A 19190-nucleotide genomic window follows, 5' to 3' on the forward strand; every position below is an offset into this window, starting at 1 on the left:
CTCTATTGATTCAACAAATTAGATTTAGAGAATTCTGAAGAATAACATTTTTTTTCTTTTAACTGTTCTCTATTCCTCACCTTTTATATTTTAAAGTATTCTTTGGTCGCATTAATGATGTGTCAAATTAAACTGCACTCTGCAAGGTGATGTAACACTTCAGTGGTTAACCTTATTACAATTTTATAGGATTTTTAAATTTTTTTTTGCTTTCTCTCTTTTCAATCATTTCATTTTATTTGCATTACAACTTTTGTTATAAGGGCAATAAAGTTAACTTCCACCTAATGTTGATTCAACTAATTATCATTGGTGATCAGATGCACACAACTGCACACACATGCACTAAAAAAACATACAAAAGCATGGAAACACACAAACACGAGCACACACCTAATGAAATCCCCTGTGGTTACACCCAACCAACACAGTTTCTGGGGTCCCCACTGCTCGGGCTGATAAGCGACGCCTAATCGCTCCACTTCCTCCTTCACCTTGATTGATGGTTCACTGTCAGACCCTGTGACCAACCACAGCTGAGCATGCAGGTCATGGGTCAAACCAAGAGAGATAACCACCTGCTGGAGCAGTTTGGTGCCCCTGCGTATATCACAAGCTCTGTGTGGTGTGAGTGTGGTCGAGTGAGCACGCTGACGTGTGCGTGTTAGTTGTCAGGAAATTCTGTGAAGGTTGTCTTTGTTCTCGTAGAGAAAAACAAGCTAACAGATGTTTTGGTTTAGCATGATGACCAGTGACTGGTTATAAACATTATTTGAACAAAAGCTAGCCTTGAAACGTGACATGAGCTGAAGCAACTTGCGTTACAGCAGCGTCGTGCTTTACCCCACAGTGGGTAATAAAGATGGGTCGAACTGCAATTTCGCCACTCCTTTAACACGTTTGCAGAGTATTTAGCAGTCATTGTGTTATCCAGGTATGATTTTCTGTATGTTTTTCTGCTTTAATTGGGGATCACAGACCCATCTGTGGTAATAACTACCTTTACCTTTGGTCAACCCCACCCATTCAGTCAGCATTACAGCAGAAGTGACACCTTCCAACAATGATCATGTAACACCCACCCAGGTAAACACAGGAAGTGGGTGTAACCATGAAGATAGAAGGTTAGAGAATAAAAGACCACTTGCGAGGAACTCCTGGGGTGAGCTAACAAAGAGGACGACAGCTTCCACCTTGCTAACACAGATAACCAAATACAAGCCCCCCTATTTAAATTTGAACAAACAGCCTAATTGTTAAGCTGTTTCACATAATTAAATTGTCAAGTCTAGCACACACCCCGGACTTTCTTATCTGCGTCTACCTCTTGTGTCTTTCTGGAGGAATAAATAAATGGCATTTTCAAAAGTGTTGCACTTCTGCTCTGTACAGACACGTTACGCACAGGCTGTGAGTCTTTGTGTGAGGAGGGCAGGTAATTTCACAGTGATTTGAAGGTGGTGACAGCACTCTAATCACAAGTTCAAAATATTTTATGAACTCTTGTCAGTGACAATGCAGGCTCAGTAAAAGCAGCACACCTTTAACTGTAATAGCAAGAGTTAAGCCGCAACAACATTAAACAAAATGTGTGGACCTTTTATCCCTCTATTGCCTGCTGTTTTTGATTGAGATTTTTTGGTTATCTCCGCCATCCTTTTTGACTGTAAGGGAGCCAGGAGGGATGATTCCACCATCTCCAGCTCTTCATGGTCTGGCTATTACCAAGTCTTGTTCTGTCCTCCGCACAGTGTCTTTCTACACCAGGAGTGCGGAGCGTTTTGCTTGCCTGATTTTGTAGACTTGCAGATTGTGTTGATTCTGACAATTTTACTTGATATGTGTGCTTATGCCACATATGTGCCATTAAAAATGCAGTTGTGAATGGCATAGATCAAAGGTTTGTGGCTGTGTTTTAGTTAGCCTATGCAAAATTCATTCATCCTCATAATAACATCGGAGACTATATATATTTCACATACAGTGCCTATTGCAGGAGAAATCAATGTGCTCTGTACATCGCACCACAGTTCTTTCAAAAATAGACAATGCGTGTATTTTAATTTGCATCTGAGAGCTTCTCAAATGCCCTGCGGCACATCTGAAAACACAACAATTGTCTAGAGCGGCCACACTGAGTCTAGGCAGCAGCCTGACGGAGATCTGCACTCTGCCTGGTTGTTTTGTTCTCACAGATTTGAGAAGTAATCCATAACTTCATATTCCACAATCTAAAAGTTTGGATCAACCACGTGACCCGGCAACAGGCTCACCATTAACATTGATGAGTGCTCTCAGTAGGAGGGTTCCCAATGCTGAAGGTTAGGATGAGTCAACTGGACTCTGATCTTGAGTAACCAGAATCTGCTCTGGCATTGTTCATCCACATACTTTATTTGGGAATATTAAGTCAGTAAAGAGATCACTTCATGCATAAACTATAAAAAAGGCACCTGTGAGAACTGCTTTAACCAAATCCATATATCGATAGTACTTTGTTCTTTTCACTTCCATAGGAAACAGCAAAATCCTGAATGTCATATTAAAATGCAGCGTCTGTACAAGTGATCCAAATTAACGAAGCTCAAGTTGCCTTTTCTCACTTTAAAACTCACAAAAGTATGCCCAGACAATCACATCCACTCATGTTAATCCTCCAGGGTGTGTGTTAACAAAGATAATGAGCTACTTATCAGATGGTTAGTTCTGGGATTAATTGCCTGGTCAGTGTTATTCAAACACGACACCCTGAAGACACCCCGAGGGCTGGCTGCACAACTAACTCATCTGTAATGCAGAGCAAGCTGTTGTGAAGCTCATTACTGTGAGTGGGAGCACAAGGATGGAGCACACACACACACACACACACACACACACACACACACACAATGTGACAGACTACACACTGTGCCCGTAATACACAGAAATGTTTCGGCCCTCATAGTTAAGGAGATTTACTGCAAAAAGGATTTTGCTGCTATGACCAAAAACGTATCTGAATGTGAGAAGTGTAGCTGGAATTACTGTAAACTGTGACACTGTATGAGTAGTAAGAGCTGAAACTGCAGTCAAGGCCATTTCCCTCCTACATTATTAATAACTACACACACACACACACAGATTGACTTCAAACACTTTCTGTCCTGACACCTCATGCAGTCTGTTACACAGCTGTCACCATAGTTAGCAGGGAAGGACCATCATAAGAAAATCCGAATGTGAATCTGAAAATGTGACCACATTAATCTGATATGTTTCAAAGCCCTCGAGTGTTCATTATGCTCTTTTCAGAGTACAAGTTGCTTCTCCACCCACAAGCTCTTTGATTATGGAGTCAGGAATGTTATGTTAAACTCCTCAGTGCAGACATCAGGCTTTTGGGTTGAGGATGCATACCACTGATTCCATTCATTTTACACTGCACACATGCTCAGAGAGAGAGACAGAGAGAGAGGGCACTGAGGGAATCCCCATGGGGCCTTCTCTTTTGGTGCGCACTAAATGCTTACTGCAACAGCTGCAAACACAAGTGTGTGATGTTGGAAAAACCTGCTGCTGAACATCAAACCACCCAAAAAGCCCATTAGATCAGTGTTTCACCAAGGTGGAGTAAATTCCCTCTTTACTTCAATAGAGCTTGTGGTGGCAGTTTTTCATTTGCACGTTTGAAGATTTAAATGCAAACGTTTTTTGAAGGCCATGATCAGACCTGTATCATCAGATACTGTAGTCGAAAAGGGCAGACATTCGGACTACAGCAATGATAGCACAGACAGTAGTGAAAAAGTAACTTTGTAAAATTACTCAAAAACTTTTAAGTATTTTGGATAGTGGATCTTTTCACATGAAGTTGCATGAGGTACTCATCCATTGTCAGTGTATTACATAGAGTTGATGTCAGTCAGCACACCACAAGTTTGGGGAAGCAGGCTGGAGTCTGACATGAAAGCTATGTAATGCACTGCTGTGGCTGAGGTCAGCAACAAAACCTTTTCAAATATGTGAAGTGAGTCATTTTGTATTTGGCCATTTCTTTAACATGTTTGAAATAAATAAAAAATCAAATCAAATCAAACCCCAAAAAAGAATTTATGAAACTTTCAGCATACACTATATTTACAATATATTTACAATGTTTCCACTGCCTTATTCTCAGATAGCCATTTCTGTGATAAAGCCGTTATATTGCATTTTTCAGACACAACTGAGGACAGCTGTGATTTAATATTGCCTTACAGATGAGCTGCTGGTCTCCCACTGCCTTAATCAGTTATCTTGTCTGTATTATTTTGTGACTTTGGCCATTTAAAGAGTTAATTCAGATTTAACAACATCACACAATAACACAAACTAACTGACTGAGGCAGGGATAGACCAGCAGCTCCTGTGTTCAGAAAATTATTTTATCTGACAACAGAAAACTCTAAACAAAGCCTGCAGTTAAACTGATGATATGTTCTGCTGCTTCCCTCCTCCACAGCAAAACATTTCTGAGGGCATGCCGAGTGACATCTACTGTATGTAATACACCGCCTATGGATAAGTACCCCATACCCCACTTCAAAAATTCAAATTATACCTTTAAGCAAAAAAAGAAAAAAGTACTTGTATTTTTCTTCCCATTTCAGGTTATTCTATACTTGTACTCCATTACATTTCAGAGAAAATGTTGTACTTTTTATTCTTCTTCATTATTTAAAAGCTATAACTACCAACTACATTTAAGATTTAACATTTAGATACACAAAACATGACTAGCTCATCAAATATTTGGTATAAACTACAGTTAAATAGTTGTTTAACAGTACTACTTTTACATTTAATCCTTGAAGGATGCTTTTCCAATAATGTCTGATCATCAGAAAGAAATGCAGGACTTTTACTTTGTAGTATTGCAAGTGTTACTTAGGTACAGAATCTCCTTGCACCAAAGAGTACAACTAACTTTTAGATTTTCTCTTGAAAATTCTACATTAAGCATGTTGGACTCCCCACAGCAAACACAAACTAGACAGAAACAACTTCGGGCTCACTCACCCGCAGGTTTGCAGTGGGTAGGCATCGCTAACTTTAAGCTACTGCATGTGTTAATCTCCATGCATTCATTATCTCCTCTTCTTTGGTTCAGCGAGAGATTACAACTTAAAAAACAATGAGGTAGTTCAGCCAGTATTACAATCCAACCTCGTTTCCAACCCGGGTGATTTAGGGAGACAAAAGAAAATCTAGGGGATAAAACAATATCTCACTAATGCAAAGACATTGGTTCCACTCTGATGTGATTCTTCTCATAGGCTGATTTTCTTGAATTTTATAGTTATATGTGTGAAAAAAGAAAACTGTCTGCAAAGACAAAAAGAAACAAAGGCAATCCTATTTTTCTGTCTGTAGATGTTTACAATGGCATGATCTGTTGCTCCCATATGGTTATCTATAAATGGTGGCTCCCCCTCAAAGAGCAGGAATTGTAATCCCTCAGTGTCAGATTAGTAAATGCTTAAATTCCTTCTGTTATATATTACTACCATATTCCTAGCTAAAGGATGCACAGGTTGGAAAGGGCGAAATGGAGTGTATGGGAAAGAAAAATGAGAGCACTGAGTACATGGAGATGAGAAAGAGAAAAAGGAAAAAAAGTTATGGTTTAGAAATTATATTAATACTAAAATAGAAGAAGAAGGGGTTAAAATGTGTTTGAGGAGCTGTTTATAGAAAGTTGAATGTTGCATGAGTATGAGTGGGAAGCAGAGGTACCATAAATGTCTGTAAGCTAAATTTACCTCTGCTTTTTTGGGAAGTTGTGGGAAAGAAAGGTCATGTAATATATACAAGACAAAGTCCCTTCTACAGAACTGACAGGAAGTCAGAAACAGCTCACATCACTTGCAACTTAGCATCAAACATTTTGATCTCCTCACCCATATTTATGCACGCTCTGACTAACCCCTCCAAACACACACTTCTCTGTCTTTTCAGAACTCTCTCATACACATAAACACACACAAACACACACACACACACACTCACAAATCCTCAGGGGGCCGCTCAGCTGCTGGCTCTTGCTGTGAAAAACATCCCAGGGGGATTTTAGAGAGCACTGATCCTCTGAGATTGAGTATGTGTCAATATGTAAACATGTGTATCTGGATGCATTGCTCTGTTTTTGTTTTGAGGGATGTGCAGTACTTTAACATGTGGCCTTTAATGTGGCGGTAGTGTTGTTGACATCCACATGGTTACACTGTGCCCTTTTGGTGGTGAATTTATTAATGGATTGTTTGACTACGCAGAGCAGTGTAGCAGGATTATGACTTAGTCCCATGTGTTTAAAAAAACTACAATAATAACCATGTGTGATGTTTATACAATGTTTTCTCTTAAGCGTGTGCCAACTATACTTGGCATGAGGCTCTCAAAATATACTTAAGCTATTGTTGTTGGATTTCATGCAAACATAAACTAAATAATTTAATGGCAATGCTGGAAAGACATAATCTTTATGGCAATTAAAAACTAGCTGCCATGTGGCACCAAAAAACTGTATTAAAGGAATACTTGAAGTACTAGGGGTCTGCGTGTAACAACAGCAAAACTACATAAAAACATCTGTTTAAAAACTCTCTCACAACTCATGTAATATAATCCAAGTCTAATTCAGGCAATTTGATTTCATGTAAACCTTCAGCATGGCTTTTGATATGGTTTGTACTTTATTAAACCTTCTTAAGGACCAGGCTGGCATCTGGGACTCTGTCCTCAAGTGATTTGTGTTCTCGTAACTGACAGGACTTTTTCTGTTAAACTGGCTGCCTCTCCTCCTCAACTATTGCTATTACCCCTATTGCTTGTGGAGCACCTCAAGGTTCCATCTTAGGGCCTTTTTATTTGCACTATAAATGCTTGCTTTAGGCTGCATATTCTGCAAGCACCTTCACTATTACGCCAGTGACACACAAATATACTTCACACCTGCAGGATTCATCCTAAAATGCTTCCAGGGTTTGAAATGTTGGATGGCAAAATATGTCTCAGTTAGCATCAGTTTTGAAAATTTTTGTGACTTTGGTCTTTTAAAGGGTTAGACAGAAAACAAGGAGAAACAGTGAGCCCCACTCTGATCAGAATGCACAAAAACAAAACCCATCAGCACCTCTAAAGTTCATTTTTTAACACTTCATATTTTGTTTATCCATACAAAAAGTGACGATTAAATACCTCATTACCATACCATAACTCATTGCTTTATAGTTTGTTATGTGCCATACAAATTTTATGGCTATAGTGACCTCTTGAAAATTACCGCTGGTTGCCTGGGAACTGCAAAAAACAACTAAGTTTTGTCTCAAAAGCAAATAAACATATCTCCCAAACTGTCAAATTATTCCTTCACTGTGTAGACAATGTCTACAATGTCTAAAATGACTCCTTCATGAAAGGATTATTTGACATATAAACAAGTTGGAAACACCTTTTTATATTTATTGGAAATTTTGGTAACAGTTTCTATGAAGATCACATATATAATACAACATTAGGGCACTCATAGTGAATACTCACACTTGTGCATAATATTTTGTATTTGTATATTTTGTTTTGAAGTAAACACTCATTAGTAGGTGTGATCACAGACAGCCTGTCTGCTCTGCAGAGAGCAGTTACTGGGAGAATCTATGGCTGCGTCCTGAAGTCACCTACAATAATCTCCTCGTGTGACCCAGATTACATCGCCCTACATACCCCCGTGGTCAGAGACACTGCTGATCCTATAGTCCAGACTTTTCCTGGTACTAGGCAGCATTGTGCATTGGGCACACAAAGACGGCCTTGTGCTGATGCAACAAAAAGCAATAGAGAACATCAAACACATCTGTACAAGGAACACCCCCACTGGAGGCCAGAGGCAAATCCCCCTCTGTGTGTGTGTGTGTGTGTGTGTGTGTGTGTGTGTGTGTGCTTGTGTATGTATTGTTGCATGTCTGTTAATGATGCATCAGTTTGTGTGGACTTTATCGCGCACAGCCTCCCCCCCCCGCAGTGCTACACCCAGCGTCCCTGTGTGGGCCCCACAGAGGGGTTGACTGTGTCCTCTGGATAATCAGCTGGTGAAGGTCTTGATTAGCAGTGGAACAGCTTAAACTTTGCCCAGCTACAACTGCCTGGTTATGGTCCTTCCTACGTCAGAGAACAGATACTCTGGACCCAGAACTGGTCCCATTACAAGGCTGTCTGGAGGGAGTCCAGAGGGAGGAGTAAGCCTTGTTCACAGTTGAATGTTTGTAGGGGGTAAGAGTGACCCCCCATGAATGAGAAATAATATCCTCCACACATGCAGAGTTTGTTTGCTTTCAAGGTTCTCACAATGCTGCCAACTCTCTCCTCCTCTAATTCTTCCTCCTCCTCCTCCTCTTCTTCTTCTTCTCACTCCCCCACCTCCTTTATACTCGTCTAACTCCACAGTAAACAAAGAGCCTGTTGAAGAGAATTTCATAAGACTGAATAGCATAGTCCATTACTACCTTGTGATTCAATGGACCAGCAGTATATGAAGCATCCTCGTAGTTACTCCAGCATCGCTGTTATGTGAGATCAAAAGACTAATAACAGCATAGAGAGTCATGTTGCTCAGCGGTTCTGGATATTGATAGTCACAGAGCTGAGAGGCTGAGCTGTGGTACTGACTGTGTGGTTCGGTGGTATGACAGCAGGATGAGGCAGCATGAAGTGGGCAGTGGTCTCAACAAAGGAGGAGAGGAGGGCAGTGGGAGGTTTATGGGGGAATGAAGTAGGAGTGGTAGCACAGGTAGGGAAAGTTTGCTTTTTTTATTTAAATGTGTATTTCAGTTTGTCTGTGTTCTTTGGTTTTTAAATAAACAGCAGAGGATGATGTACAAATTTAAACAGTCTGTTGTTATTTTAGTAGCAGATTTAAGAGTTTAAGGATATGTAATGGTCTTTACTACTTAGCTAGAGAAAGACAAACTCATTGATGCCTTGTTTATTTCTTTACCTTCAGTCTGAGTATATACATATCAGATGGTGACATTATTACTCGTTTGATTATACACTTCCTCTTTACAAACTGTAGGGCCACAGACATGGTGAGAAAAACTCATCTTGGTCAGAAAAAACATGATAAAAAAATAAATAATCTTGTTCCAAAACATGATGCAAATGTTTGGATTTTGCAGGTAACAATGAAAACAAGTAAGAAAACGTATTATGCAAGCTGGCTAAATCTGTGTGTCATACGGTTAAAGCAAGTCCTGCAACCCATATGACCACAAACTACTATCACATGGGTCGTATGTTCATACCTTTTTACAACCCACAGGAGCATTCCTGAAATAGCACCACTAACCGTTGATGAAAGAATAGCTTGTACATGACTGTTAACGGTCGCAGTATAAAACATGTCTGCATTTTGAAACAGTTGCAGTTGCTTCAGAACTACATGTCTAGGTTTAGGCAACATAACTCATTGGTTAGGTTTAGAGAATAGATCATGATCTGACTTAAAACAAGTGCATATTTTGCTAATAGTGTGACGCTCCACAGTGTATGTCAGCAGATGTCAGAAAGACGCTTGACTCTTTAGTTGGACGAACTTGAGATGTGTTTGCATGTGTGGACATTAACATTATACAGTTTTGCAGACGTTGAGGTTTGACCTCCATACCTCCCAAATTAATGTCGTTATTCTACGTCAAGATGATGTTGTCAAGAGACGTTGCAGGGTGTTGGATTTTGGTTACTTAACAACACAGCTTTAAACCAAACAAAATATCAGGGTCATCTTTTGTCACTATTCTACGTCAAATTGACGTTGGCATTAGACGTTGTCCTGGCACACAATTTTGCTCACCTGACATCACAAACTAAACTGAACTAAATATCAACATCAAACAATTTTAGTAACCAGCTGTGGTATTTCACATGACCTTCATCACATACATTACATGACATATGTCACATGATATACTAACTCAATGCTGACTCTTGGTTTCACATTGGACACAAACATTTGTGACCTGTGTAAAAGTCCTGTGTTTGTTTTATGTATCCACCTCCCGTCGCCCCTCAGCAGAGTATGCTGTTATATGTGGCCTGACTTCCTCCTTTGACACCGCTATAAGTCAGTAAGAGTAAATATGGGCCATAATTGCTGCTTGTAAAACAAGCTATGTGGTTGTATTTTGGAGGAGGGTGGTCTTGATTAAAGCTATTTTTTTACTACCACTGAATGAAGTGAAGTTAGAAATGTATGACATTTTGGGGCTTTGATAACTACAGATTATAGAATCCAATTAAAACCCCTTAGTGATACAGAGGGTCAATTCTCTATGACCTCAGCTGACTTGCCATAACTAAGCTAAGGTAAAATAAGATCTACATACATTCAAACTCAACAAAGAAGCTTAAATGCACCCATGGTCCAATGTCACAAGTAGGAAAAATAACAAAACTCCCCTAGAGCAAATGTATTCTTTTATTAGAGACATTTGTTTCCCCCTGAGGCCAAATCCCAGGAAATATCAAGAAGCAACACACTACTACGTGTATTCATAGCCTAGTGTTTAAATATAGGAGCAGTGCTGGTGAGTCACTGGAATTTCACATGTACCTGTTACATGTTCTCGTTTCTTTCCCCTTAGAGTCCTATGTTTAAAATAACCCTACTTCATTCACAAATCTGTTCAAAGCACACTGCTTGCTACTGCCAACCTCTTAATTAGCGCCCTAATTTTGACACCTTCCTATGAGTGGAGAAACATAAGATCAACAAGACTGTGTACTAAGAGAAAATCATGTGCTGGGTTCAAATGGCCATGGTGCTTGTTTCCCCTCCAAATCAACATGCAGCAAGTGTTAATGAATCAGGATTTTATTGGCAACAGACTTTCATCTACAAATAGTGTGATTCCAAAGTGGATGTTTGCATGCAATTGTCATTTATGGATGACAAGACCAAAATAATCATTTGTTTGAACAGCGACATGCTTTTAATTCAAATGTGCTCTACCACCAAATAATCGCATAAAATCATGCAAATCTGTACCATGCGTGTTTTAGTGGACTGATATATGTTAAAAATAAAATATTTTGGGGACAAATTTAATGTTTCAGTCTTTGATCCATTTATTTTGTTCAACACACCTTTGTAGCTGAACAAAAAGAAAAGAAAAACTGTGGAGAACTGCGAACAAATCATAAGCACAGCGGAAAGGTGGTCAGGTCATGTGCTTATTTTTCTGTGGCTGCTTATGACAGGACAGGAACAATTGCTGGCCTGGATCTGCAGAGCTATTTACTTGGAGACAGATCGTTTTGCCCCACATTTGGTTTCCCTGACTATCGCAAAGAAACATTACACACAATCGAGCAAACAAATAAACCAGCCAACTAAAACACAGAGCACTTGTACAAGGGCGCATCTAATACGGGAAACATGTTCGGCACAGTGGCACAATTTGTGCTTGTCCTGTGATAATGGTAATAAAAAGTACGGTATTTCTAAATATTTAGGAGAGAGTGTTGCAGTTGCTACAAACTGAGATATCCATACAAGTGTCTGAGCTGCCCATAAAAAAGAATAATTCTCATCTAAAGGGGGGATTTAGGCAATATATTTGTCCTACTTAATAGCCCATGATCAATACACATTATTGTCTGTCTTGTGAGGCTATGTAATTAGGGAGCATTCAAAAACAGATGGACTTTGAACGTGTAAATGTGAAGTGCGTGCTTTTCTAGGAACAATACAGCATTTTTGAAGAAAAGAAAATTGCTTTTAAGGGGAGAACTGCCACATAAAGCCAAGATAACAAATGATTCTCTGTGAATAAGTATGTATGACATTTAACACAAGATTAGCCTCTAATCATATTTTGAGTATGACAGGGTCAATGTTGGGCTATCCCTAAGATAAAAACAACAGCTCATTCTGTGAACAGCTGATCAACATATACATCAGCAGGGGATTTTTCTGCACATGTTGCAGACAGAAGAGTCAGCAACAGCTCATGAACTTCTGCTCATCATTTACACAGTTCAGAGGACTTTATGGCACTGTTTTTAAAAGGACAATTCCAAATCATTGAAATTAATGCGGAGCCTATGGGTGGTTATTGCTTTAGATTATAAAATAATAATAATAATAGTATTATAAAATCACAACATAAAGACAAAGACATGTGCATGCAAGCTCTCCTCTTGCTCCCTGAAAATGTGCACATCAAGGAAGTTGTTACATGCAACAATGGAGCGCTGTTGCCCAGTGCTCATGCCATGTGACAGTTCAGATTTCCTCTCTGTGCTTCTATATTGGACAGCATGCACAGACAGAGGCTGCAGCACCCTGCCAAACAAACAGCATGATGTGTCCCCGTGCTCCCGTAAAGTTACACAACCCTGGATCACACAGTCAAATGGTACATTGTGAGCGAGCAACAAGAAAACACGTGCTCTACATTAATGTTGTTGTCATCAGACCTACAGCGCTGTTGCCTTTGTATCCGCGCAGTGAGTTAATTGCATTCACCTGCCACTCCAGGTGTAAATCAGCACATCATTAGACAGCTGGAAGACAAGCAGTGATGCACACGCAAAGCAGGGGTTTACTGTGTTTCAATAAGACAAACTGAGCCGCTTGTAACGTTACGTAAGGGTTAATGTGCCCTTATATGATATGGATGCTATGGAAGCATTTGGTCCATTGCTGTTATGATACAGTGTCCTGAGAAGTGTACACATGCATCCTCACATGCATGCACATAATAAACCGCCCCAAACCACATACAAGTTCCACTCTGGTTTCAGAGCATAAACATCTCGCTGTCTTGTGATTTTTTGCTTTAAAATGTCACGTGTGCAGCCTCTTCACATAACTGAAAAAAAATCTGTCCTCAGCTTTCTTAAATGGCAACCTTGAACCTTATAGTGAGACTATTTAACTTCTGAAATAAGAAATGAAACAATTTTACATTTTAAAAGGTTTAATTTTACAATAAAATATATTCCTGCTCAACTCAATACACTTAATTCTACTTATAAAGGCCTTGATTGGTCTAGATCATCTGTGTCGATGGTGGTTGTTACCTAATATTAGCAGCTTTTTATCATTGTTAGATATGTATATATTGATCTTACTGAATATTCTTAATGACTAACCTTATGTCTTGCCTAGAGAACAAATGTTGCTGGTTTGCTTCTGTGTTGTGAGGCCCACTGAACATGTGTGTCTTTAGATTTGTATTGAGATGATGTCGTGCACATAAAAATAGCTTTCCAAGGCTCTGGGATGCAAGGCATCATCAAAGTCTATAAGTTAGGTCCACCCTACACAGCTCCATCTTCATGTCCAACTTTGGTCATTTCTGGCTCCAAAAACTAGGAATACGACAACCAAAAAGCCCAACTCAAGGCTTCAAAACATGAGTTCACAAAACAATAGGTGACAACATATTCATTATTTCTACACAGTCTATGTGTGTAATACAAAGAGTAACCTTATTGTGTTGACAGAGTTCTGTCACTGAGGTCTCTTATGAAGCCTCCACCAAACCAGAAAGCTGCACAGTGAAATTCATCTGTACGTCATGTGAAATAAGTGATTCTAGAAACTTGGTGACATAGTTACTATACTGACAGGGCTAGTTGGCAAACACCTGTAGCTTGCAAGCTAATTGCTAACACACAGCGGGGATGCTGGCAACCACTCTGAAATGATAAGGCCAGTAATAATAATAATAATATCTTAGATTCATATAGCGCCTTTCATGATACCCAAGGATGCTTGGTCCATTGGGCTCGTTAGTTACAAAGCACACATTTAGATATGCTCACACAATTAGGCGCACAAAGTATCCATCACAGATTTCACAATGGGAAGGTGTTACCTAGGCTATTGTATTTGAAATGTTCAGAGGTCAAAGAAAAAGTGATCAGAAGCACAGGTGATGCTGTGACAGCCAAAGTTCTGAAACATGACAACAAGAGAACAGAGGAAATGTCCATTTCACTGACGTGCTGAAATGACCGTGGACTTTTTCAGGCATTATTAGTACAAAAACCTCACGACATATGACAACGGCACTCCTCTTCGACATAGAGGCAAAAGATTATAATATATAAGAGAGAAGAGAGCTGCAATACTTATCAACACACAATACCATGTCTCAAAAACTGGCCAGCTACAGCAGCACATTCACAGTTTACTCACAAAAGTACATACATGCAATGGAACAGGTGCTCGGCGGCAACCTGACTCAAAAATAATTTTAACCTTTTAAAGAGGGGCACGGCAGCCCATCAAATTCCCCAGATCCCCATGAAAAAACACTTGTACTCACCTTTTTGAATGGTTCTCTCACTGGCTCTCACTGGTTAGACCTGCAACCAAAAATATGCAAATATAACAGTTATTTAATGATAGGAATAGCCGGCATCTACTGGGCTATTAGCAGTGGTGTAATGTAACAAAGTAATTATACTTTATCACAGTACTTTAGTATTTTTTGGGGACTATCTGTACTTTACTTGAGATGTTATTAAGGGATATTTGGCATTTTGCTGATTATCTGTATTGGTACTTTATTTTAATGATTGCTGATATTATTTAATTAAAGTGCAAAAAAAGTGTCAGCGTGCAAGAACTTTTACTTTGTAAACTTTTTTTTATTTTATTTAAATTTTCACTTGACTTTATAAAAAAAATAGTGGCTGGGAAGTTTTCTGTTGGAGTTTATTATATTCCAAATTATAAATATTGGCAGAATGATTTTCATTTTTATTGTAAATGCATATAGGTTCCAAATATCGATTACTGGTCTCATTAACTACTAATAATCAGTACTGTTATTGGCCCTGAAAAACCTAGATTGGTCGACCCCTAGTTTTTATATTTCTGTCAACTTATACTTTCACTCTACTTCATTTCCCCAAAGCATATTTGTTACTTACTAGTAAAACAGAGAAGGAAAGGAGCAAAAGAAGAGGAGACGGACAGATGAATGAAGAAGTAGAAGGGAAGGAAAAATTAGATTTTGTTGTTTTAAATATTTTGGTTGTAAAAAAAAAGACCTTGTTTTTCTTTCAGTGTAATGCATACACTGTTTTTAAGGTAATGTATGTTATGAAGAAATAACAGCAACACTGACCGCTATTGACAGCATTTACTTGTACTCTTACTCCCAATACTTAGATACATTTAATATCATGAAACCACTTTCACCACTGCATGAAACCACTACTGTGAAACTTAAGCACAGTAAATATCAGCTACTTTAAGACTTTTACTCTAATAATATTCTAACAGGTGACTTTAAGTTTTACTATAATCTGTAAAACTTAAAGTCACTTAAGTCAACTTAAGTCAACTTAAAGTAAAACTGTACTTCTACCCAAGTATGGCTTTCAGGCAGGCTACTTCATTCACCACTGGCTGTTAGCATAATAATTCATAGACTGGCTATCAACCTGGTAGAGACACAAACTTACAAGTATCTCAAAACTTATCCTACATGATGCATGTATGTCTTATCTTAAAGATTACATCTAACACAACAGCCTAACGTCATGATTATATAAACCAGCGTTATCTAGCGTGCTTACGTTAGCGTACCTGCTGTATGTTTGTTGACAGGGTGAGGGAAGCGTCATGGCGCGTGTCCGTGAGCTGGCGACGGTTTGACGAAAAACAGACACCAATTTAGCGAGCTTTGCAAAACCTTCTCCTCCTGCTCTTTCCCGTCTTCTCTCGCAACCGTTTTTGTGTTTGAATGGCCTGACAGCTCGCTTGGTCAGCCGCAGTTTGCTCAGCTCCTCATTGTTGACATGTTTTGCGCCTCACCTAGCCAGAGCGCTGTCGGCATGTATCACGTGATCACAACGTGACTTAAGATTGGACAGCAATATACACACCGTGCATTCGTAAATGCCAGAAATACCAAATAAAAAAGAAAATATTCATTTGATTGAATAGTTTTCGATAGTTTAATCATCGTGTTTATAGTATGTGTAGAATAGTCCTATAATATTATTAGAAATTGTTTCTTACTTGCATGTTTTCAAAACCATGACAAAGATGGCTTTGCACTTTTGAGGCTATCAATAAAAATATAGGTTTCCTCTTTATAATGTTTTATGTTAATAACTTTTAAGCAATAGGAATCTTTTTCCCAGTAATAAAAACTTTAAATTCTATCATCTGTTATTATTTTAACACCTTTGATTCTCTTATTTTAAAGATAATGGGTTTTTAATGTGTTTGTAATTAGGAGCCAAACTAAAGTTTGTGGTTAAAACTAGCAAGAGGCTGTCACATTTTGTTCTGCAACATAAAATACATCACTAAATAGACAACTTGCAAACTTTTAAGCTTTTATGTGTCTTTAAAAAGATGATTGCTAACAAGTGGCAAAATAAAAATACAGATCATCATCAAGTCAAACCGTGCCAAACACAGCTTTACAGCCTTGCAGCAGTGGCAACGCTACTGTAATGTAGTTCGTTTTGCCCTAGCAATAGCTTTTTACCTCTGCGACTGCATTTAGGCTTCAAAAACCCTGAAAGATGTGTACATTTTTTAAGATAATCCTCCCGAACAACACCAGTAAGAATCATAAAGTTTTATTTAACACAGAGTTTATCAATGATCCAAAATCCAATGGAACAATCCCATAGGCTTTTGCAAAGCCGGACTGTCTGCACTGTCAAAACTTGAGCCCCTACTGATAACACCAAAAGCTTTCCAACCTAGCTTACTCATTACTGTCTGCGAAACCATGCCTCTTTGATGAAGCTGTTTCTTCTGACAGAGGAGGGTGAATTAAAGGCTAATTAGCTATGATAGCCTCTCTGGCTTCCTGCTCCCTCAAACACTATGAGACAATACAAATTCATGTGTCACAGTTAAGCTTTACACAAAAGTTTCACATGAATTTACTTCATCTCCAAGAGGAAATCTACTGATTACAGCAATCACATTGAAATGAATTAACAATGCTGATAAATTTTGCCATTTTAAATGCTGGTGTGACTTGGCATAATAGTTTATGGGGGGAAATTATTTGGCCTGCAGGGGATTTTTTGCTGCACCAGAGTTGTCCACTGAGACAAACTGGCAGCAAGGCAAACTTATTGCTCTGTATCCAACATCCACTCCATTGTCATTCTCCATCAGGTCACCTAATAATGACATCTTTTAAGTAACATCACTGTGCCATTATCATGCTTTAGCTACTTAAGACTGATAAAGAGTGATTTACAACATACAAACAAATGATAAACATGCAACACATTTAAAGGATGAAATCAACCAGTAGATGTTCTTTTTCCTTTTTCACTTGCATACATCTTGAGGATCTTCTGATGTTCATTTTCATTTGATAAGTACAAGTATACCTGTGTGATACATGGTTCAGCAATACAAAAGCTGTGGTGTATCACCGTTTATCTAAGAAACTATTCCGGATACAATCATTACTCTTCCTTTGGCAATATTCAACCCTCAGATAAAACTCAGAGGATAATAAACCAATTTGAGGTGGATACATGACATCATCTCCTTTTGGCAGTCGTATCTGTATCTCCCTGAACAGTAAACAGGAGATAGTGAGAGTACAGATAGCTCTTTCTCCGGAGATAGGTAGTACAATACAGCAGTCAGAGACAGCATCACACATCAGAGTTGTCCTTACATAAACGCTCACGGCTCGTCATCTCCTCATATGAATCAGCCATTATCTCACATCCAGCGGCGTATTCTCAGACAAGAGCCCATTCTCTGTGCGTCTTAGAACTTGCTTGTTGTCAAAGAAAAGGCCTGCACTCACAGTCTGTACAGATACTCAGTCTGTTTTGTGAAGGAGATGGGATTAAGGCGTGTGTGTGTGTGTGTGTGTGTGTGTGTGTGTTGTGTTCATATCAGATGAGAATGAGAGAAGCTCATGTGCTTGGTATGTTGTCTGCATCATTAGGACCACTCACCTTCACTTTAGCATTCATAAACTATGAGTTGAATGTGTGAAAGTATTAAAATTTACATAAAATGCATAACATATTGATACATTTAACATATAAAACATTGCAATAAGAGTTCTTGATAGAGAACATGCAAACATTTGCATGCTGACACTTTTTTTTGCACTTTAATTAATTAATATCGGCAATCATTAAAATAAAGTACCAATACAGATAATGCAGCAAAATGCCAAAAATCAGTCCCAATAATCAGCCAGGCCGATATGTTCGTTTTTCGTGCCATATTTTTCCTTTCTAAAGAGCATGTTACTGAGTTCATAGTAGTTAGATAATGCTCCTCCTGTCCCTGACACTCAAACTGTCCTTTACTCACTAGGAGGGCTGTGGAGGGGGTTAACAATCCTTGCTTTTTGCTGCACATCTATCACCAACTGTACAAAAACCACCAGAAACCAGATCCTTTTTCAGGCAGCTGTCGCGTGCAGCTGGTAACCCGAGACCGGGCTGACCAAGAGGCTTTTAATTCCGCACATGTGGCACTACCTGTCCAGTGTGGATTTGAAGATTTTACACGCGTGGGGCAGCTGCTGTGGCTTGTAAGATTCGATAAGGAAGGGGGGAGGGGGGGACTGTAAAAATGCCCCTCTTACATCTTAAATGTATATCTCCATTTATGTACTGCAGCTATTCACTCCCGCCTTCCATTTGTGGTGATAAGCCACATGTGTCTGGATATGTCAGGAAAAGAGAGAACGAGTAAAGTGGAAATCTGTCACCCCAAGAGTGTCTGTGTTTATGAAAATTTAACACCAACTGCTGCCACACAGTAGGGCCTCTGGAGACACTGCACAGAAAGCTTAGAGAGCTGATGGATGAAGTGGAGGAGGGACATAACAACACTGTAGAGAACTACAGTAAGAGAAGCTGATGTCCAGCTTGGTTTATATCTTAGCTAATCTCACAAACTACTGGACCAATAAGCCTAATTATTTGTGTGCAAATGTATGACTGTATGCTGAAGGACCTCTTATGTTTGTGGTGATTCAGTTGTTAAAAAATACCTGTTTTATTGACTTTTTCATACCGTGATTGACTGCTGACTCCTCACTCCTCTTAACTGGATGGAATGGCCATACATTTTCCAGAAATCAGCCTTACCTGGTCTGTTGTTTTGTAGTTTAGTTTAGTTTAGTTTTTCTTTGTTTTGTTTA

At 39.0% G+C, this 19190-nt stretch overlaps 1 long non-coding RNA gene across 1 annotated transcript in view; it reads right to left on the bottom strand.

Moving 5' to 3' along the window:
• LOC148189740 (uncharacterized) overlaps positions 1-15881 on the bottom strand; it is a 73807-nt gene extending 57926 nt beyond the window's left edge. The window contains exons 1-2 of the long non-coding RNA XR_015776427.1: positions 15620-15881; positions 14349-14388 (exon numbers count right to left, since the gene is read on the bottom strand). This is a non-coding gene — a long non-coding RNA (uncharacterized LOC148189740). The remainder of the gene's footprint in view (positions 1-14348; positions 14389-15619) is intronic.
• Between the last annotated feature and the right edge of the window lie 3309 nt (positions 15882-19190).

This window comes from Plectropomus leopardus, chromosome 4 (assembly GCF_026936395.1).
Source record: "Plectropomus leopardus strain MGB_pleo_1.0 chromosome 4, ASM2693639v1, whole genome shotgun sequence".
In the NCBI taxonomy this organism is placed as follows: Eukaryota; Metazoa; Chordata; class Actinopteri; order Perciformes; family Serranidae; genus Plectropomus; species Plectropomus leopardus.